The sequence below is a fragment of the Phoxinus phoxinus genome (genome assembly GCF_949152265.1).
Source record: "Phoxinus phoxinus genome assembly, chromosome: 4".
Taxonomy (NCBI): Eukaryota; Metazoa; Chordata; class Actinopteri; order Cypriniformes; family Leuciscidae; genus Phoxinus; species Phoxinus phoxinus.
Window position 1 is genome coordinate 18340109 of NC_136879.1, and position 23817 is coordinate 18363925.

Genomic DNA, 23817 nt, shown 5'->3' on the forward strand with positions numbered 1-23817 from the left:
TAACTGCAAATGGGATTTATTCTGTTGTATAAAGTAAACACACTTACAAAATGTATAATGAATACAGAAATACTCGTTTAATGAGAGGTAACAGAGAATATGGTTTAGAGAGAAAATGTGTTTAATGGTTTCAGATAAAACTGATAAGTTAATATTGAGGAAATATGTGAGATACATTTATGTGGAAATGTACTTTTGAAGAATATGTGACTTCATGTTATCCAATTGTGGATATAACCTGTGTTTCAATACAGAGCAACCAAAGATAACAGTAATAATTCATGATTGCAGATATAAAGTTGAAATGAAGTTGGATTAATAGATATAATCCGGTTGAACGGAGGAAGAGCAACTGTTGTCCCGCGTCATTCATACCTGTTCAATATTTCCAATATTTCCAGAGCACTTCGACCAGGATCATCAATATATATCTGCTAGCGGACCCCTGGCCGGGACCCGTTACAGATTCTTGGGGGCTCGTCCGGGATCTTCGGCGCCACCTAGCGGAGCGGGAGCCGAATGATGACAACGCTGACCAGCGACTAACCCTGTCCAGCCGTGGAACTGCAACTACGAACGGGTGGAGGTCTACGATCCGGAGCTGACTGCATCATCGCCGAACTGTGTTGCTAGCCGTGGAGAGACGAGAAGCCATCATGTCGAGTGGTGGGAGGAAAAGCCTAGTGTGGGACATTAGGAAAAGCTTACTCGCCCTGTCAGCTGGAGAGCTTCTTCAGGTCGCCAGAGCGGTGGAGCCAGTGTCGAGCGAGGACCAGTCAGAGCTTGTGGAGGGAGACGAGGAAGGATGTTACGATTACATCAACTCGTTCATGTACAGTAAGCAGTTACTAGATACGGAGGACGAGGGTATGGTTCAGTTGTTGATGTTGAAAGACGCTATTGACGATGTGGTGAAATGTCGTGATGATGATGTGTCGATGTCAAATGTAAGAGGTGATTCTGAGTTACATACTGAGCAGGGTAGGGATAAGCTTGATGACCGTGTTGATTTTATTGAAGGTTCAGTCATTACCCAAACAGTCCCTGAAAACACCACAGACACTCACAAACAGAGCCACCACACATTCGATGTAGCTAGGGCTGCGTCACCTAGTGATAATGCTGAACTAGATTCAGGCCCAATTGCACCATCATCGTTAAATACACCTGACACAGCTAACACTGAGTTACTTAAAGTGCTAGCTAGCTATGAAGAAATTAGCAAGAAACTCATACAGTGCTTACCAACACATGCTGTACCGCCACAGACACAGTTAACTCAATCCTCAGGCCTTCTTCAACAGCCAGACAGAAAACCACCGAGTGAACTTGTCTCTCAGTCGGTACGTGAGGGAACGGTGCCCTTTAGGGAACTCAGCTACCTGCCTCGGAGGGAGTTCAAAGTGCAAGGCGGACAGATCGGTGACCAATCTTCAGACATCAGCTACAATAATGTCTGTAGACAAATTGATGATGGAATCAAAGAAGGATTTCCCGATTCAGAGATTGTTCGTGGTGTGCTGAGAATCATGAAACCAGGCATATTCAAAGAAATGTTGATAAACAAAGACGACATGACAGTGACTGAACTCAAGGGGTTTCTTCAAACTCACCTAAGAGAGAAAAACAGCACAGAGTTATTTCAAGAGTTGATGTGCACGAAGCAAGACGAGAACGAGACACCACAACAGTTTCTCTATCGTGTGATAGGTTTAAAACAACGCATCCTGTTGACATCAAGGCTGGCTGACACTAACATTAAATACTCTACAGCTACAGTGCAAGATGTTTTCTTACATACAGTGTACCAAGGCTTTGGACACAAACACACTGACATCCGCAGAGAGCTCAAACCTTTGTTGACAAACAGTGGGGTCACTGATGAGATGATTCTGCGTCATGTGATGAAAATCACTAGTGAAGAAAACGAGAGAATGAAAAGACTGGGCTCATCCCGCCGACAGACTGTAACGAATGCGCACAGCGCACAGCTTGAGTCGGATGTGGTAAAGACACCTAGCACAAAGTCAGAGAGTGTAGAGTCCAAATCAAAGCAAACAAAACCAGATCCTTTGAGAGAGCTCACGACCAAAGTAGAGGAGCTCACCAGACTGGTTGAGACTATGCAAAAACAAAACCAACAACAGCTAATTCACAATGGGCGTCAGTACAGTCAAAATAGGACACCATCAAAACGTGGAAAACCCTATGGTTGTCCAAGCTGCGTGGAACAAGACAGACAAGACTGTAAACATTGTTTCGCATGCGGGGAGGAAGGACACCGTGCAGCAGGCTGTTTAAAACGACCAAAGAGACAGGGAAACTCCAATCGGGCACTGGAGAGGGACATCTAGTGGCCGGGTCTGGAAATAAGTCCCAACCAGAAAGTGAGGTCAACAATGACAAAACAAGCCCCTCTTCACCCTCAATCCCAGTAACGAGAAGCACATTAAGTCACTGTAACCAAGTAGCTCAGCTCCCTCCCCAGTCACCACGTGTAGCTAAAGCGAGAGTGGTTGCTAGCCTAATTGGCAAAAAGGCCCTAGTTCAGAGCTATCTAAATGGTTTAGCAGTCACTTCTCTGCTCGACTCTGGGTCACAAGTCAGTATAGTCAGTCGTTCCTGGAAAGAAGAGTACCTACCTGACCTCAGTATTCACTCAGTCTCTGAGATCTTGGGAGAGGAGGAGCTGAAAGTTATTGCGGCAAATGGCAGTATCATTCCATATGATGGGTGGGTAGCTATCACAGTGAACTTGCCAGGGAATTTAGACCCCAACCTGTCCATTAGTGTGCCTTTCCTCATCAGCAGCTACCCCATGGATAGACCATTGATTGGTTTTAATGTTTTGGAAGAGCTAATTTGTGGCAAACCAGAGAGACTAGTGCCAGTACTTGCTAGCCTTCTTAGCAATGCCATATCTGTTCCCAAAGAAACAGCTGAAGCTCTTGTCAACTTTATTCAGACAGCAAAACCAGTTATGCAGCAGGGACGCTTAAGAACAGGTGCCAAGGATATCGTGCTCCCCGCTGGTCAAGTGTTGTGGGTGAGATGCTGGGTTCCGTCAAACATGGATGCCTCTACCCGATTAGTGTTGTTGGAGACGGATGAAGATAGTCTACCGTCGGGACAGTGGGATGCAGGGCCAGGTTTGTTTGAAATCCAGAACACAACAAAGCCCTATGTCACCATTCCAATAGGTAATAACACTAATCATGACATCACAATACCACGTAAAACAGCTCTAGGGATCCTGCAGCGTGTTGAAAATATTGTGGAGGCAGATATCCTGGACAAATCACAGCCTGCAGCGACTGTCAGTCAGGTCACCACCACTCAGGTCAGCAACTCAGATCCACCTCTGTGGGACCCACCTGTAAACCTCGACCATCTGGAGGAAGAACAGCAAGAGGCTGCTAGAAAGATGCTTCAGGAGGAGTCAAACGCCTTTGCGAGAGATGGAAATGACCTTGGCTGTATTCCAAATCTGCAAATGGTGATCAATCTCAATGACGATATTCCTGTGCAGAGAGCGTACACATCCATTCCCAAGCCACTGTTTAAAGAAGTAAAAGATTACATTCAAGATCTTCTTGTAAAGGGCTGGATAGTGAAATCTAAGTCTTCCTATTCTGCCCCAGTTGTATGTGTGCGGAAGAAGGACGGTACTCTCCGTCTCTGTATAGACTATCGTCTCCTAAATCAAAAAACCGTACCAGACAGACATCCTCTGCCACGAATACAGGATTTGATAGACACGCTGGGTGGGTACTCAATGTTCAGCATACTGGATCAAGGTAAAGCTTACCACCAGGGGTTTATGGCAGAAGGATCACGCCATCTCACTGCCTTCATTACTCCCTGGGGGCTTTACGAATGGATACGAATCCCGTTTGGACTTTCCAATGCACCTGCAGCTTTTCAAAGGAGCATGGAGGAGATGTTAGGCTCTCTGAGAGACGAGTATTGCATCCCGTACCTGGATGACCTACTGTGCTACTCCAGATCTTTCAGTGATCACGTGGAGGTGATTCGCAAGGTCCTCCAAGCACTGCAGCATCATGGGGTGAAGCTACGGCCAGAAAAGTGCGAGATGTTTCGGAAGGAGGTTCGCTATGTTGGACGCTTGGTGTCGGCCGAGGGAGTTCGAATTGACCCTAAAGACCTCGAGGCAGTGATGGCTTTAAAAACCAAAACACCCCAAACAGTTGGTGACCTCCGACGGGTTCTCGGCTTCCTGAGTTACTATCGTTCCTACATACAGGACTTCGCCAAAATAGCAAAGCCATTGTATGAGCTGCTCCAAGTTAAGTCCTCCATGCCCCAACCCCTTCCACGTCACAGCAAGCCCAAGGGTCCACAACTTCCGTCTAAAACACCCATCATATGGAAGGCTGATCACCAAAGCACCTTGGAAAGGCTTGTCAGTATGCTGACCAACCCCCCAGTCCTCGCATACCCCAACTTCGAGGAGCCATTCGTCCTACACACGGATGCATCGGAGAAAGGGCTTGGCGCAATCCTCTATCAGCGACAGTGTGGAAAAATGCGAGTCATCGGATATGGATCACGAACTCTGACACCTGCGGAAAGAAACTACCGACTCCACAGTGGAAAACTCGAGTTCCTTGCTCTGAAGTGGGCAGTGTGTGAGAAATTTAGAGACTATCTCTTCTATGCTCCACATTTCACCATTTACACTGACAACAATCCGCTCACTTATGTCATGAGCACTGCGAAACTCAATGCAGTTGGACATCGCTGGGTTGGAGAATTGTCAGAGTTCCACTTCAATATTAAATACAGACCTGGGAAAAACAATATAGATGCTGACACGCTCTCACGCATCCCACTCGATATTGACAACTATGTAGCTACATGCACGGAGGAGCTGTCTCAGGATGTGCTGCATGCGACTTGGGAGGGGGGTCGAGCAGCCCAGAAGAAAGATGTAGCATGGATAGCTGCACTTTACACCTCCTCTGCTGATCTGATACCACAGCCTAATTCACTCTTGCCCAAAATAAACCATGAAGAGCTGGCAAAAGCCCAACGAGAGGACCCTGGAATAGGGGAAATAATGAGATTGAAAGAGGCAAATAATGTTCTTACTGATGAGGTAAGAAGTTCAGTGAGTGGGCTCACTCGCAAGCTTCTTCATGAGTGGAATCAACTACATGTGGAGAATGGAGTCCTGTACCGCCAAACATCAGAGCGAAAACAGTTAGTCTTACCTACCAAGTATCGGTCGGTTGCCCTAAAGCATCTCCATGACAACATGGGACACGTTGGCACGGAACGTGTGCTTCATCTCGCCAGAGAACGTTTCTATTGGCCACATATGAAGAGGTGTATAGAGGAGTATGTCACCAGGAAATGCAGCTGCATAAAGCAAAAGAAACCCACCACACATGTGCGTGCGCCAATGGGTGGTCTGACTTCTACTTCCCCTCTTGATTTGGTTTGCATAGACTACTTACATCTGGAGAAAAGCAAAGGAGGCTATGAGTACATTCTGGTAGTAATCGACCACTTTACCAGATTTGCCCAGGCTTACCCCACCAAAAACAAATCAGGACAAACTGCAGCTGAACGGATATACAATGACTACATACCTCGTCTGGGTTATCCAAATCGTCTCCACCATGATCAAGGACGTGAGTTCGAGAACAATCTGTTTCGCACTCTTGGACGGCTGTCAGGGGTCGGACACTCACGAACATCTCCATACCACCCACAGTGTAACCCTGCTGAGCGGTTCAACCGTACACTGCTGCAAATGTTACGGACTCTGACAGACAGAGAAAAAGAGAGATGGAAAGAACATCTACCACAGATGATTCACGCATATAACTGCACACGCCACGAGTCGACAGGATACTCACCTCATTACCTGCTATATGGACAACATCCCCGTCTGCCCGTGGATCTTTTGTTTGGATTAATGGAGAACGCTGAATCAGTCACACACAAAGGATATGCGGATAAATGGTCAAAAAGGATGACGGAAGCGTACAAGATTGCAAACAGATCCAGCCTATCATCGAGTGCGAAGAACAAGTCTTACTATGATCAGAAGGTGCGGGGCGTGGTCCTCAAGCCAGGAGATCGAGTACTGGTCCGAAACATGGGTGAACGAGGTGGACCTGGTAAGCTACGCTCATACTGGGAGAAGAGGATTTATGTGGTGAAGGAGCAAATCTCAGACAATCCGGTATATGTCATCCATCCTGAGGGAGACCCAAATGCAAGGAACAGAACCATACACAGAAACTTGCTGCTGTTAGTGAATGACTTGCCTGTTGAGAACCCAGCACAGCCAGATGACTCTGTTGTAACCCCCCGTCAGAGGCAAAAGCAACCTCAACAGAGGGTAAACTCTGCTGACAAGGATGGGATATCGGACACTGATGAGGAGGATGAGTGGACAGGAGGTTATTGGCTGAGAACACCTGTAATCAGAAGGGAAAATGATCAAGCTGGACATGACAGATCAGTGATCTCAAGGAGAGAGCAAAGTCCAATGTCAAAGTTATCTCCTGCAAAAGCACCTGATCAGACTCCAAAGAAACAGACAATGACTCGTAAAGACTGTTCAAGTACCTTACCTGCAAGGGAAACTGTATCGATGGACACATACTTACCAGAGGGGCGAGAGATACACCTTCCTGAAGGAGAAGAACAACAGTCAGAGGATAGAGGAATAGAAGTAGTGGGAAGAGAATCACAGACATGTGAACCATCTGATGATGCTTGCCTATCTCAGCTTGAAGAGGACGAGACAAATGGACATGAGGAGCAAGTACAAGAGGAAAACCCGAGTTCTCCCTCTGCTATGACTTGGCCTGAAGAAGAAACACAAGGAGAGGTTAGGAGGTCGGCCAGAGAGAGAAAGCCGAGGCCGATATTCACTTATGAGTCACTGGGCCAACCCTCATTACAAACCCATGTAGAGTCCATTTCCTCACAATCTACCTCACCCCCCCTACCTTTCATGCCACATATGCATAGCCAGTTCATGTTACCTACTGCTTATACACCTCATATGTACATGCCTTATACATATTACATGCCCGTCACTACACAAGTTTACTAGAACACAAACAGAGTAGGAGTTTTAGTTTTGTTTTCATGGGAAAATGTCGGGAGCCATTTTTGTTTGTCGGGGTGGATGTGACACTCACAAAAATAGGTTTTGTTGAGATTATATTTTGTTTTCTTTCCTTTTATTACAAATTAAATACTATTAAGAGAATACACGGGAGCACGCTATGACATGCTGTTTCACAGAACGGACACAAGGTGGCAGTACCTTTCAGCCGCGTCACTCTGGGACCCTTAGCGAGGCGCAGAGGAAGACAAGCTCATAATCCGGTTGAACGGAGGAAGAGCAACTGTTGTCCCGCGTCATTCATACCTGTTCAATATTTCCAATATTTCCAGGTTAGTTTTACATCTTTTATGTGACTGAAAATGGTTATCAGCTTATATGAGTCCCCGGTGATGTGTGTTTGATTTGTTAAAGGTATATTAAGTGTGTAAATAGTCGAGTCTAATGATAACTGTGTGAAGTTGAGGAAATGGCGGCCGACGCCCGCACTAATGTTTATTTTATTTATTCCTAACGGCTCGGAAATATTTTTGAGTTTATTACTGTGTGTGTGTAAAGTAACTGAGTGTGTAAGAGTGTACATAATGGGTAATAAATAACGCTAATGTACAGAGTAAAAGCAGTTTACAGATGTAGCTTTGGGTGAAACGCACGTGGTAGTATGAAACGCACGTGGTAGTATTAAACGCACGTGGTAATATTAGACTATAACACAGTTCAGTTCATAGGAATTAAGTGTAAAAGTTATGAGGCAAATAAGTTTACTATTTGAAGTTTGTACTCATATAATGTAAATATAATTTAACTTAACTGCAAATGGGATTTATTCTGTTGTATAAAGTAAACACACTTACAAAATGTATAATGAATACAGAAATACTCGTTTAATGAGAGGTAACAGAGAATATGGTTTAGAGAGAAAATGTGTTTAATGGTTTCAGATAAAACTGATAAGTTAATATTGAGGAAATATGTGAGATACATTTATGTGGAAATGTACTTTTGAAGAATATGTGACTTCATGTTATCCAATTGTGGATATAACCTGTGTTTCAATACAGAGCAACCAAAGATAACAGTAATAATTCATGATTGCAGATATAAAGTTGAAATGAAGTTGGATTAATAGATATAATCCGGTTGAACGGAGGAAGAGCAACTGTTGTCCCGCGTCATTCATACCTGTTCAATATTTCCAATATTTCCAGAGCACTTCGACCAGGATCATCAATATATATCTGCTAGCGGACCCCTGGCCGGGACCCATTACACAATGCATGTTACATATGTTTGTACTGTTATATGCTGTCAGCGTTAATGCATACAATTAATTAAAAAAGTTAAAAAAAGTTATAATTATTTAACACAATTACAGGTTTTCTCGATTGCTTAAATACGCGAAATTTACGGTATAGTGGGTGGGGACAGGCGCTGATTAGCTGATGAACTGCAGGTTTGGTACATAACACGCACACTGTATATGGCACACCAAGCGCTTTCTGCACCTTGGCCATGGCGCTATTAACGCTGCGTTTGCAAATGTACGTACATCTGACCCTAAGAGTCAAAATTGAACACATCAATCAGATCATTCAATAGATAGATAAAAGGGCCCGAATCAGTTTATTGAGTTTTGGAACATTGGAACCACAAAGAAATGAAGCAATAGGTTGAGGAGGAGGGAGAAGGAGGAGGAGGAGGAGGAGGGAGAAGGAGGAGGAGGAGGGAGAAGGAGGAGGAGGGAGAAGGAGGAGGCAGAGGAGGAGGAGGAGGAGGAGGAGGAGGAGGGAGAAGGAGGAGGAGGGAGAAGGAGGAGGCAGAGGAGGAGGAGGAGGAGGAGGAGGAGGAGGAGGAGGAGGAAGGGCAAGGGCAATGGCAAGGGGACAAGCAGTCTCCGATGAAATTCAAGCCACTTTAGTTGACCATGTCCTTGTCCATGGTATGACTATGAGGGAGGCAGGGTAACAAGTACAGCCAAATTTGATTCGCTTCACCGTCACTTCCATCATCAGAAGCTTCAGGGAGGTGTGCTGGCAAACACAATTATATCACTGAATAAGAGACAAACATTTCCAATTGTCTTTGATGAGGTTTATTTTCTTGCAAGAAAAGGCCAGCAGTCGTACAGTCACACAGAGTGTCTGCAGAGTGTGACAGTGAAGGGAGAACATCCTTCCTCCTTTATAGACTTGACTCCCAGAATGTTATCTTTCTAGGCCATTGATGGCATTTCAACCATACGTGGAACATTCTTAGACTTGTTCATCATATTGTGTCCTTGAGTGGAGGCCCTCCTGTGACGTACCAACACTCTTTACCATTCCAGTACAATCCCATATTAGAATAAGGTTTGTGTGTGCTCTTTTACTGTCTATGATGGTCACACACATCTTACGTAAGTAAATATTTAAAAAAATTAGAGGAGTAAAAAGAGTACTTTTTTTGTACTGTGTAGTACATGAATGATAAAAATATGCCAATGTATCCATTGGTTGTGTCTTTTATGTTTATCATGTGAAAAGGTTTGTGAGGGGGGGAACCACAAGCAACATAACTTACCCGTTTTGGAAATGTGGTTTTGAATGTATTACCCCAGTGTGTAAGACTATATTGTGATGTGTCTGTTGTGAGGGCTTGTGTGTCCTGTGTGAGGGCAAAGTTGTTGTTGTTGTTTTTCTAGAGTGAATGGTTTTGAGTGTAGAGCTTCATTTTGACCTGAAAATAGGATTTTTGGGGAACTGGGTGAGACGTTATGGGTTTGTGTTTACTGTTTTGAGAATGCAAGGCATAGTTTCAAGAAATGTGTTTAAACAATCGAGAAAAACTGGGTAACGCAAATAAATTACAAAAGTATGTGAAGCTGTGTCATTAATTTACGTCATGCATTACGTCATCTTCTGGGTAGGGATAGGAGATTGAGGAGACTGAATGACATGTGAATGACAAAGGACATCACATTATTGATATCATACTCAACACTTTTAATATTTGCATGTGATACTTAACTGCACATCCTTGCGCACTGTTGAACTTGTGTATACATTTTATATTGTAAATATCTTGTATTTATTTATTTATTTAGGAAATTTGTACATTATATGTTAGTTTATGTAATATGCCTGGTCTGTATTCTGTGTCAATTTTGCTGCTGCAACACTGCAATTTCCCCTTGGGGATTAATACAGTTTTTCTATTCTATTCTATTCTATTCATTTACCGTATATTATCTCAGAAGTAGGGAGTTTATCACACCGAGCATCTACAAGCACTTGTAATCCTCGAGGAAATTTCCTTTCTCTCCAATAATCGAATTCATTCACACAACCACTCCAAAACAGCGTTAATGTAAAGAAGGCCAGGCTGATTACATCAGAGATATCAGAGAGAATAGAGACTTACGTTGTGTTTTTAGTGAATTATTCATTCCAGTGTGTGCTTTGCTTTAAAACACAAGCTCTATCATATTCTGTGATCGTTTCCTGAAAAAAAGCAATATTTCGGTGACGTACAGTAAGCGCTTGAGAGTCTGTTGTATTGATGCAAAAACAACACGTGTATGTGATCACTGATCGCACGCTGCATTTATGTGTGGACACATTTTAGTGCATTGTTTCCACACACACTCGGGATAATGTTTGATTTGTCATGTGTACAGTAAGTAGCTGTGTTTGTTTAGTAGTCGTAGGTTTATGCAGTCAAGTCAAGGCGGAGTTATTTGATATGGACGTTTTTTTGGAGTTTTTTTGGCTCTATGTGCTCCTGTTCGGTATCGCTGCTTCACTCGTCTCAGATGAAAACAAGCTCTTTGTTGCTGCTCTGTATACTACACACTGTGAATTCTGTAAAGTTTTTTATTTTTATTTTACGGGAGTGCTTTGGTGTGCATAAATGTATAATAGAAGCATATGGACTCATATCGTTTGGTTATTTGGTGTCCTTTTGGAGTCTCCAATGGTCCTTGAAGCTTGCAGAAAATACAGTTTTGTGAGAATCGCCCTTCAATCTGATTTGCTGGATAGAGCAAATGATGACAGAATTAACGTGTTAAACTAGATAAATGGCGTATGCTTAATTTCACGATAAGTCGTCCCTCTATCTGACATTTTTGTAAAAATTTAGTTATTCACATATTTTTATTCTGTGACCACTTTTTTACATTACGTGATGTTGTTTTTTAAGTTGTGTACATTTTGGAACTTTTTATTTATAAAATAAAAAGGTTCTTTTTACACAGTCGAATGGAAGGCAAAAACTTTAAAGCTAAATATCTCAAAAGCAGTCAGAATGCAGATAGAACCTTATAATTATGATATAATAACCTTATAATAAACCTTATGATATAACCCAAGGTGGCGCAGTGTGCAATTAAAGGAGAACTCCGGTCAATTTTAACATTGAGCTCAATTTTTAGTAAATTTGGAGTGTAAAATTGTCGAGTTCACGCGCGTTATCATAGATAACTAAACCTATGCGCGTGAACTCGACAATCGACTACTTTGGACTTCGACCGAAAACAGGAAGTAAATACAGGTATTTGCGCTGGCTGATATAACATCATTTTTATTCATATCTTTCACATCTACTGCAGTCAGATTCACTCGTGTTCACTCTGAAGGAATCACTCAACATGGCTGGGCACTTGTATGACACATCAAGGATGATAAGAGAAATAAAAGCAGGTTTAAAATTTGCCCCATTTAAGTCAATAGGGTGCAAATTTTAAAAAGAGGATAACACGGTGTAGGCAACACCGATTTTTGTCGTTGTTCTCTGTATTGACAGCACTCCAAATTTACTAAAAATTGAGCTCAATGTTAAAATTGACCGGAGTTCTCCTTTAATCATGATTAATCACAAAACAAAAGTGTGATTAATCCGATTAAAAAATGTAATCGATCGACAGCACTAATTGACATATATTTTGCTATTTTTAATGGAATTCAAGAAACCTCTTCAAAAATCGTTCTTTCTTCAAATTCGATTTAGTACGTCGTTACATAAGAAAGATTTTTACAATTCACTTACATTCCATTTGAATGTTGCAGCAAAAATCCAGACCAGGCTACGGTTTTCCAGTCTTCTGTTGTCTCATCTTGAGTCAGTGTGATTTGTAGCCTCGGTTTGCTGTTCTCAGCTGACAGGAGTGTTACCGGTGTGTTTTCTGCTGCTGTAGCCCGTGTGCTTCAAGCTTCGAAGTGTTGTGCGTTCAGAGATGCTCTTCTGCAGACCAGAGTGGTTATTTGAGTTGTCTGGCCATTTCTCCTCTGACCTCTGGCATCAACAAGGCATGTTCGCCCTCAAAACTGAACTCACTGGATATTTGTTCTTTTTCGGACTATTCTCTGTAAGCCATAGAGATGGCACACTATCTTATACTATCCCTAGCATACTATCTTATTGTCATTAAATAACCAATATACGCTCGGATATAATAAATAGACTTAGCAAATTACTAGAGTTTTAAAGTAATTCCACTAAATGCAATAATACGTCAGGCAACCACACGTGAGTCTTATGACATTCTCTCCACTCCAGTTGCTGCCGTCTGCTCAGATGATCTGGGTGTGTGAGAGTGCATATGGAAAATTTAGCGTGCATGTATGTGTGCCCAGGTCCACTCAGACTTGAGTGAGACCGCAGGTGACAGACTGTCTCATCGCATCATCACTGTGGATGTTACGACCACCGCGGGCCAACCATAAAAAACCTAAAGCGTCGACTCAAGGCCCATGAGCCTTCGAATGGCCACACTATGAAACGTGAGAAGCCCTTTCTCCCACCTCGATTGAAACGCATCACTCACCCCCTTGTTTTCTCTCGGCAAAAGCATGTAACGGTTCCTGTAAAGACATCCGTGTCTCTTCCTCTTCAGTCGTTTTGCTTCAGGTGTTTTTATCCAACGAAGGAGAAACAGAAAACGTTCAAATTAGGGCTGTCAATCATTTGCAAATTTTAATTAAATTAATTGCATGATATGGCATTTAATTAATCAAATTAATTACATATTTCAATGATAAAAGCGCTACAATGAATGATTAAACAGACAGTGAAGTCAATGGCAATATTCAGAATAGTATACTCTTACTATTACTGGCTATGTTTACAGTGCATATTTTCTTCATGGAGTATCTATTTGCTAAATATGCAGTATATAACAGCACAGAATACTGTATCCCACAATGCAACGTGCTTAGCTTGTCCATCCATTTCCATTGGGATGAAGTAATATCAGTTGCAATTTTAACATCTTTTGACTCATTATTTGATTGCTCTGCCAAAAGTCTGTCATTTTCACATGGACAGCACACTACATAATGTCCCCTCAAAGATGGAAATATCCAAAATCCTTGACTTTGTGAAAATGTTTTGGTCATCATGAGAAGAACGGCTTATAAATCATAGTAAGTGATGTTTTTGAAAATATACAAATGCAGAAAGTTTTCTGTGATGGCTAGGTTTAGGGGTAGGTGATAGAATATAGTTTGTCCAGGATAAGTCCCCATAAAACGTGTGTGTGTGTGTGTGTGTGTTAGAAGGGTCAGTGTGGTTGGATTCATGGAATTTCTCACCGCAAGGTCAGAAAAAGAAAGAAAAAACAGGGAAAAGCGCTTTGTGTGTCTGCAAGCCAAGAACACAAATGCATTGTGAGGGAGTGTCCTTATCTCTATGGAGAATTCTTCTGTCTTCTCCAGATGTGTGCGTCGTATGATTCAAGGCTTTATTAAACAAAATGATCTATTGTTTTCTGAGCCGAGCGATGCACAAACCTCTTCACACAGACACATTAGCATGCTTTGCATAGGAAATCACCTTCATGTGTCTGTCTCTCTCTTTCTCTCTGTCACTCTCTCTCTCTCTCTCTCTCTCTCAAGCGAGCCATTGTGGTTCGCATTTTTAATCGCGCACTGGATGAGATTTAGATGTGACGTTTTTATGGAATACACAAGAACAACGGAAGGCTTATGACATTAGATGCAGTTAAACAAAGGCAATGCTGCATTATGTATATGCCGGTATATCTAAAGTGTGTTTTGAGGAGATCCAATGAAACGCTGTAGGGGTCTGTCAAGTTAAACATTTAAAAGAAATGATGTTTGGGGAACATTAAAGAGAGCAAGTTTGAGATTAGAAGATTAAGGTTTAAAGATGATTCAGAAACAATACGAGAGCAGAAGATAAACCCGAGATGTTATGAGACTGGGATGGAGATCTGAAGATCATTTGAAAATGACCACTAAAAAAAGAAGCCATGAATAATAATCTCATTCATCCACATCAAGTTTGACATCAAATATTATTTAAATGATGTTTTTGATCATATTTTGGAGCTTGACCCAAAATATCACAGTGCCAAAAATCAAAAACATTTCATTAAACATCTCCTTTATTGTTTAACTGAAGAAAGAAACATGAGGGTGAGTAATGTACATTTTTTTGGGTGAAATATCTCTTAAATGCATTCGAATGCCAAAACGATGTTTGGATCATTGTTAGAGAGGTAAGCTCAGATGACACAATGACAATTTGGCCATTACTGAGATTCTCATCTCGAATGACCTCTATCCGTTAATTGTTTTAATGCTTCATCAACCAACCACATTAAGGTTGTGATTTATCCATACATAAGTTAGCCATATGTCTATGGGGCGTGTGTCTCCATTATAGTGTGTGCTTTCACCATTCAGTCTGCCATCCATTGTAATGACACTTATGAAGGTCACAGGAAGGGCTTCTGACTGAACGAGTGTGTGTGTGTGCCTGTGTGAGCGAGAGATAAATATTAACAGCTCCACCGTTCTTTCTGCACTGTCCAATAAAGACCCTTGAGACAGAGTAACATATGTCATGGAGAGAGAGAGTGGCGACAAGAGAATGGCAAAAGGCTTATATGTCCACACACACACACACACACACACACACACACACACACACACACACACACACACACACACACACACACACACACACACACACACACACACACACCTGATATCTGCATCAACATTTGCTCGGACCGCCCTAAACATTACCAGACTTTCACTATTTGGAATGCGGATGAGTTAAATGTGGAGTGTTTGTAATGATTAATTTCTAACGGTGCCTGAGAGGTTTTGGTAATGAACTCAGGCGGTGTTTTCTCCTATATTGATCGACTAAATTTAAACCCGTTTCCCTCGTACAGAAACACCTGGAGGGAAAGGTTCACCTGCTGCGTCAGCTTCATCTGTGTCCCCATCCATCTCGACTGTTTCATTATCCTCCGATTCACACCGCTGAGCATAAACTTCTCCGTGAGGAGTTCGCCAACCCGACAGCTTCGTTCTTTTAAATGTTGAAGAGTTTTGTCGGGTGAAGGAGTTCGAGGGCATGTGATTGGTCAAGGTTTTTGGAAAGCGAGCATGTGATTTGTCGAAGTGTCACAATTGAGCAGTAGTTCAATTTAGGGATGTTTTTGAGTCACATTTTGGAACGATTCATTCGCTTCCAGCAGCTGTTTATATGTTTGTAAATTCTGTAAATGAACCTGTTAATTGGGAAACTGTAAGTTACCTTACCGTATAGTACAGAGAAAGCTGAAAGAATGGCTTAAAGGCACACTATGTCATTTTTTCGCCACTAGAGGTTGTTTATTCAAAACAAAGGCATAGCTTCATGACTCCTTGATTTCGCGGAATCATGGGAATCGTTGTCTTCAGAAATCATATTCACTGATGACCTGTAATGTATTGAATATTTTGGAGTGGAACGAGGCCGCTGGAGCGATTGCTAACGAGAGACTGTAAAAAAAATCTTACATAGTGTGCCTTTAACACCGAATTGTATGTCATTTTACTGTAAAATACTGTTAAATTACTTTTTTTAAATTAAAAACTAAATTACCATATATTTTACAGAGAAAAACAGTAAAAGTGCCTGCATAACACATCCAATATGAATATATTTTATAAAATGTAGATTCTTCAATTTTTTTTAATAGTAATTTAGCCTTTCTATATTTCCACCTGTATTATTATGGTGGTAGATTGTAAGTAGATTTTATAGTAAAATGCACATTTTGATAGTTCAAGTAGATTTATATTTTAACATTATATCACTTAATGAAATAGAAGTAGTTGAATTGTTAGTTAAACAATAATTCATTCATTCTCCTGTAAAAAAAAATACAATATATATATTTTTTTTTACAGTGAAGGTAAAGGAGAAGACGCCAGCTTCACAGTTACACAAACACACAACAACCTATTTACATCTGTCTGACATTATAATCAATGTCAAGCAGTTTACCTAAATTGACACATTTAAGTAGGATTTAAACCCATGACCTTGGTGTTGCTAACAGCACACTCCACAGTTTGAGCATCAGGACTATTATTCATACTAATTGTAAATGGTAGTCCATCCATTCAAGTCCATTTTCATGCAGATTCGATGATGCACGCCCCGAGTTTGGAAAACAAGTTTGACACTGACCAAATGAACGAAACAAACTGACTCGGTCTGCACCAGCTCTCGCAGAGACCTCGGGGAAATGAACTGATCTGAGCAAATAATATTACGACACATTAGGATTCTAATCAAACGCAGGAAGATAGAGGTCAATTGTTAAGGGTGTTCAGAAACACAAACACACACGCACAGAGATGCAACAGGGACTGCGACAAAAGACTCACTCCTGTTTCAGAGCGAACGCTCACACAGATGCAGTGCGGTGTGAGCGGACTCTAAATTCAACGTGAAGAAACACTCACGTTTGATTTGAACGGTTCTTCAACACTGATCCTGCATGTGTGCATAATTGTTTATTTTGATAAATTCAGCTTGGGTTGTGAGGGAGTGCTTGAGCACATGTATGAGCGATTAGATTAGTGCTTTTGATGTCTTTTTGGATCAATTAAAACACAAACAGAGAGAAAGAGAAATAACTTAAGAGCAAAACAACAAATGCAACAGACTTTAATTGACTTTACCTCCTTTGTGTTTGGGGTCCCAGAGCCCCAGTGCTGTAGGTGTACAAATGATAGGAGTAACTTTGAAATTATCCAATTATTATTCCTTTAGATTACTTTAATATATTTTGGTCTGGTCCAAACCCAGTAGAAGTTCAAATCCCTCCATTTCATCATTGTTTAACAAATTCAATAAGGCACTCTTGATAAGAAATGCACAAATATTAGGCACTACACTACAAATCAAAAGTTTGCGGTCGGTAAGATTTTCAAAGGTTTTTTAAAGAAGTATCTTCTGCTCACCAATGCTGCATTTATTGGGGAAAAATGCAATACAAACAGTAATGTTGTGCATATTACAATTTAAAATATCTGTTTTCTATGTTCATTTATTTTTAGATTTAATTTATTTCTGTCATCAAAGCTGAATTTTTAGCATCATTAGCCTACTCCAGTTTTCAGTGTCACATGATCCTTCAGAAATCATTCTAATATGATGATTTGATGCTCAAGAAACATTTCGTATTAATATCGATGTTGAAAACAGTTGTGCTGCCTCATTTTTTTTTTAGCAAAAACCATGTTTTTTTCCCACCCCCAGGATTTTTTATGAATAGAAAGTTAAAAAGAACAGCATTACTTTGAAATAGAAACCATTTGTAGCTTTTAAATGTGGTCAATGTCACTTTGGATCAATTTAATATGCCCTTGTTGAATAAAAGCATTAACTTTTCTCAAAAAACAGTGTATATTAGTGTTTCATATATGAGTTTACACTACAAATGTGATCTACCTGGCTCTGAATGTGTTGTGAGGGTTCAGTGTGCTGCATCTCTGTGTATGTGGGTGAAAGATAACCATCGGAGTGAAAGGCTGTTACAGGAGTCGTGAAGCCAGCAGACAGACAGCAAGACGTATCGCCACAATCATCATCACCGTCACCAATGATTCAGCAGCTCAATATAGCAGGAGCTCAAGTCTACCCACACCACAGTCTGAGAAACACTCACATAGGCCTAATGAACATTGTATCTCTATAGAAAGCCACACATGTGAAGCTTATAAGACTTCTAGTTTTTTTGTTTTTTTTTAGGTATTGATTTATATTAAAACTTAACAGATATAATTCATGTTCAAAACATCATATTCTTTTAAACTTTTTATCTGGGGCTAGCTGATTAAACTGCTAAGACTGGTTTAACAAGTAAGCAATTTTTTTTTTCTTTAAGACTGTTCATGTCAGTTACTGTTTTTGTACTTAATGCATTCATTTAATCAGCTCCAATAACTCGTTTTGATATTGTGTGATTTATGACATCACATCAGCAAATACATTCACATATGTCAGCCTCTAGACTAATAAAATAAATAAAAAAAAGACCATAGCAAGACATCGACGAATACATCATCGCATCATTGGCCCCGCCCACTGGCATTCGGTCGGTTAACGGCTGACATTTTGCGTCAAAAGCCAACAGAACCCATTTTAATCACTAACGCTGTCTGCACCGGATACAGTATACAGATGCACGCTCACTTTCTGACATACTCCACAAACTCGAGTCTGTCAACACCAGTCGAGTCTGTCAACAACAGGACGAATGGAGGCGTAAATGAACGTTGCTTTGATGCGTCCTGTTTTAAACAGCTCATTTGCTCATTTCTTTAGAGACTTCAGAAGGATCTCAGCATCAGGAACAACAAGCTGATAGTTTATTGGCATCATGGATCACGTCGAAGGATGATATGTTTGTTCGGAGAATTTGCTCATTGTTTATAAACGAGTTACAGTGTAATGGAGAGTTCACAAAGAAAAGAGCCAGTCAGCTGTTTCGGATCAGCTGCTCCATCACAAACCGTAAGTAAAAGAATTCAATGCTTTGACTGTAAATTACGTTTTTTTGTTGGCTTTTTAGAAGCTACAATAACCTAAACAAAGACCTTTCAGTATATATTGTGACTATTATTTCAAAATTACAACACAAATGTGCAGTCATTTCCACCAAACAAATCATGTCCCCCTTTAACAAGGAAACAATAGTGTCTGAAAAGTTTGAAATGAAATGAAAGAAAAATCAAGGTAAACATTAAGCAGTAGGCTATTTATGCATATTATATATTAAAATATTATTTAACTGATTTATGTGTATATTAATTTATGTATGTGTACTGTAGGCTATTTACAGGTAGGATACACCAAATGCTAGCAATGAAATTAATCTTAAAAAAAAAAAAAAGTAGTAGGGGATTATAATCTACTAAATGTTTAAAATGTAATTTCCATCAAAAATACTAATCGCACACAATAAGTAATTTGAGATGTGGCGGAAATTACATTGTGCCACAATTTACATCACAGACAAAAATGACTGAATGAATTCTCCTATGAAAGTCTGTAGCCAAGGCAAGTTTATTTATAGCACATAGTGATAGAAAAAATAACCATAAAGGTACATAAGAAATAATAAATAAAAATGAAAAGAAACTCAATTTGATTCAAAATGTTTCAAAACATGTACACTGCTGGTCAATGTAAGGGGGCAAAATGAATAAGCTAGAGAGAGTGTGACTGTGAAAGTGTTTATTCAGAGGTTTTTTTCTAAAGTCCACAGGGCCCAAAAATACCCATGGTGAAAGAAACACCCATACATCAACAACAAATTACAGTAGGCAACAGTTTGTATAATTTGCATTTATGATGCATATAGCGGAGGATGATCTGCAGTGGGTTGTGAGGGTCGGCAGAGGTCATGCGCTCTTTCTCAGTGACTAATGACTTACACTTCAGTCTGTTTCTCACACACAACTACCGCATGAGTCATGTCGACTGCTGTGAGGAAACTTTTATTGTGCCTTTTTTCTACCTTAACACCGTGAGACCACTATGTTTTTGAAAGTACACTCCTATGCTCCCCAAGGCTGCAATTATTTGATTAAAAATACAGTAAAATTGTGAAATATTTTGTGAAACCGTTTTCTATTGGAATGTATTTTAAAATGTAATTTATTCCTAAAATATCAAAGCTGAATTTTTAGCATCATTACTCCAGTCTTCATTCTAATGATGATTTGATGCTTAAAAAACATTTATGATTGTTATCAATGTTGAAAAATGTGCTGCTTCATATTTGTGTGGAAACAGTGATAGGCGGATTCCATGAAATACAAGTATTAAAATCAGAAAGAACAGCATTAATTGAAAAGTATAATCTTTTGTAGTCACTTTTGATAAATATAACACATACCTTCCTATTGGAAGTTGACATGAGGGCGAGTGAATTTTTCAATTTTTGCCTGAACTATTTCTTTAAGTGTGTATGTGAGCGTAAGATACCATCAAAGTGAAAGGCCGTTAGACGAAGCCAGTGGACAGAGAAAGACGTATTGCCACAATCATCATCATCACCGTCACCTATGATTCTGCAGCTCAATATAACCCACACTCGCATAATGAACACAGAATATAGCTATATAAATATACAGTACATGAACCTGAAAAGAGAGACAGACGTTCTCTGCAACAGACGATCAATATGGCACATTGAGCCATTAATAATTGAGTGTTGCGGAGAGAGAGACGCTGTCAAACACTCCCCGTCGTACCTTGCATTACATTAATTCAAACATTCCTGCAAGTGGATATTTTCAATAGAAGTGCGGAAGAGAGCAGAAAAAAGGCCGTAATCTCATTTCTGTGTGAGAGCGACAGCGAGTCAATCTTGCCATTTTGAATAAAAGGGGGGGGGGGGGGGGAAACAGAAAAGCTGTTCATGAATAAATCTAGGCAAACTGGTAATGTGTCAATTTACAACTACTCTCTCTCTCTCTCTCTCTCTCTCTCTCTCTCTCTCTCTCTCTCTCTCTCTCTCTCTCTCTCTCTCTCTCTCTCTCTCTCTCTCTCTGTGTGTAGTCATTGTACAGGAGCTTTGCAAACCAGTCCAAGACTTTTCCGTTTTCCTCCTTTTTATTTATTTTCCTAAGCTGCGCACAGAAATGTGAGCTATGAAATGGAAAATGATCTATGACGGTGTTCGGAGTCGAGACGCGGAGAGAGTGAGTTTAGAATTTTAAGTCACCTTTATGAAGAGGGGATTGAAGACACCTTCCCACAGTGCTTTGCTTCGGAAAAGTGCCGTTAAATGATCTATGACAACGTTCAGCCTCAGAGAGAAATCTCTTTCATTTGCTTTTCCCCCCTTCGGCTTCACATGTGTTTGGCTTTCTGTTTGTTTGTTTGATGTGATTTGTTAGGATTCGTTAGAGACGCGAACTAATCAGCGATATGCCTCCACCATATGCCTCGTGTGTCGGTGCCAGTGCCCTGTCTAGATTAGAAATATCCTGACCAGTTTAAGCTCTATTAATAACCGGGACTGTGTGCTTCAAATATCAGAATCTTTAATAAAGGGATCATGTGTACATTCGTTCTCTGGAGTTCACGGTTGGTTTCTTACCCAAAAATAAAAGTCACAATTTATTTTCCCATGATGACAATTTTCTTCCTTCTCGCTGACCTTTGGATTTAAACAATCGGTTCTTGCAATTCTTGCGATCTCTTACTGATTTCTTGCAGGATACAGCTTGAGTTGTGCCTCATCCTTCAATATCAGCCTCTTTGCAAAGCCTGCATTAAATTGCATCAGGTTAAAAGGGATAGTTCAGCCAAAAAATGACAATCCTGTTGTCATGTATCGCATCCTCATGTTGTTCCAAACATGTACAACTTTTTTTTCTCCTGGAGAACTTCCACCGAAGAAAATACTGTAAGTCCTACAGGTTTGGGACAACATGAGGGTGAATAAATGACGACAGGATTGTCATTTTGAGGTAAACTATCCATTAAAAAATACCAAGTGTTGTTATGTTCAACTCATTTAATTGTTTAAATTAGTTATGTATATGGCATTCTGGAAGTACGGAAAGCAGCAAACACAACACAAGCACAAGCAAACAAAACATGGCATCCAACACTTTTTGGACTATACATCTCAAAAATGGCAACGCACAATATTACAATTCAATTCACATTTATGTGTATAGTGCTTTAATAATTTAAATTCAGCTTTACAGAAATCGCATGTGTCTACATTACAATCTTGATTGATTCTCAATCTGATACAATCTGAGGTGACTGTGCAGAAATGTTCATATTTCATAAATGTACAGTTATAAGATAATCCAAATCATGCAGTTAGAGAACATCATCATGCATTACTTTTAGGAAGAGACAATGAGCTCATTAAAGTAATTATTACTTTAAGTTTTGAACATAATGATTACAGTGAAATCAGTTTTACACACGTACTACTGAATATTCAGATCAGCCTTGCTCTGATTTGATCCCAGCTGCAAAGCATGCTGGGTAACCATTGCTTCACCGTGACTGAGCGAGTTGAGTTGCTAACCAGGGAATATGCTGATTATTAACGGTTGCTTGTATGTTAATGTTCTCATGCATTTGTGAACTGCAATTTTTATTATATGACCCATTTAACACAAAATTGAGTTGTCAGAAATACATGATTTTTTTGAGAAAATTAGGCAATCTCTCATTCAGCGTCATGAACATGCCTTCAAAGTTTCGACACAGTCTGAATGCTTGTTCAAAATGGATTTCATGGATAACAGCAACTGCACAGACCCAAAATGAAAATAATAAAAAAGTAATGTACTGTATCTTTTCATTTCAGTTTCTCAACTACCCTCTGAGGGTATTTACATTTATGCATTTGGCAGACACTTTTATCCAAAGAAATGTACACCGCGTTGAAGCCGTACATGTTTTCCATCAGTTCAAGAATGTTAATTTCTCTGGGAAAAAAAAACAGGGAGGAGAATGTTCAAACGGTCTATCTAATCATCTCGAGAGGAGGCATGGATACACAGCCGACTCACCCAGTTACCTTGACAGTTATCTGCATCCCTCCGCCAACGGGGGAGTACTCTGGAATTCAGGGCTCGGAGCCCTCGATCCCATCGGACAGCACGCCAAATACGCTTATTTTACTCGTTTACTCTATTCGATCATTTGAATTGTGAACTTGTGAAAACAACTGCCATATGTAATCTGACTTAATTTCTTTATTATTTATTTTAAAAAAAATCAAAGTTTTATTTTTGCCATTTTTGCCTTTTATTATGATAAGACAGTGAGTAGACAGGAAGTGAAGTGGGAGAGAGAAAGGGGGATGGTATCGGGAAAGGTCCAAGAATCGGAACTGGAACACGAGACAATTAGCGCAGACGATGGGACATTATTTTCTACTTGACTGCAATGTTTTATTCTCCATCGTTCAATGCATTTTGCCTGTACCTAAATTAACCTTTATGTCATCGGTGTGCAGTGTCTTTGAGCGGACTTCTGAGGCAGGTTGCCGGCAAAAGACATTTTAGGATTGTTTGTTATTTGGTCTTAGTGACTTAGGAGGCCTCTTGACTATACCCATAACTTGTCACAGATTTAGGAGCTTGTTTTAGTGCTAAAATGCATTGTGAAATACTCTTAGAGCAAAAATTTAGGAGTCTTAAAAAACATGCCCATTATTTTTAAGAGTTTCTCCTAAACCAGCAAGTTAGGAGCTACTTTTAGCCTTAAGATGTTTTTTTTGAATACGGCCCCTGATATGCAACAGATTAGCATCGTCAGGCTATAAAATAAATCGATAACTTGAAATAATTAATCTTTGGACACCCACATAACTTTTTAGGCAGAATGTTTTATTAAATAGTGTGTTTTAAACAAATGAACAAACACTCATT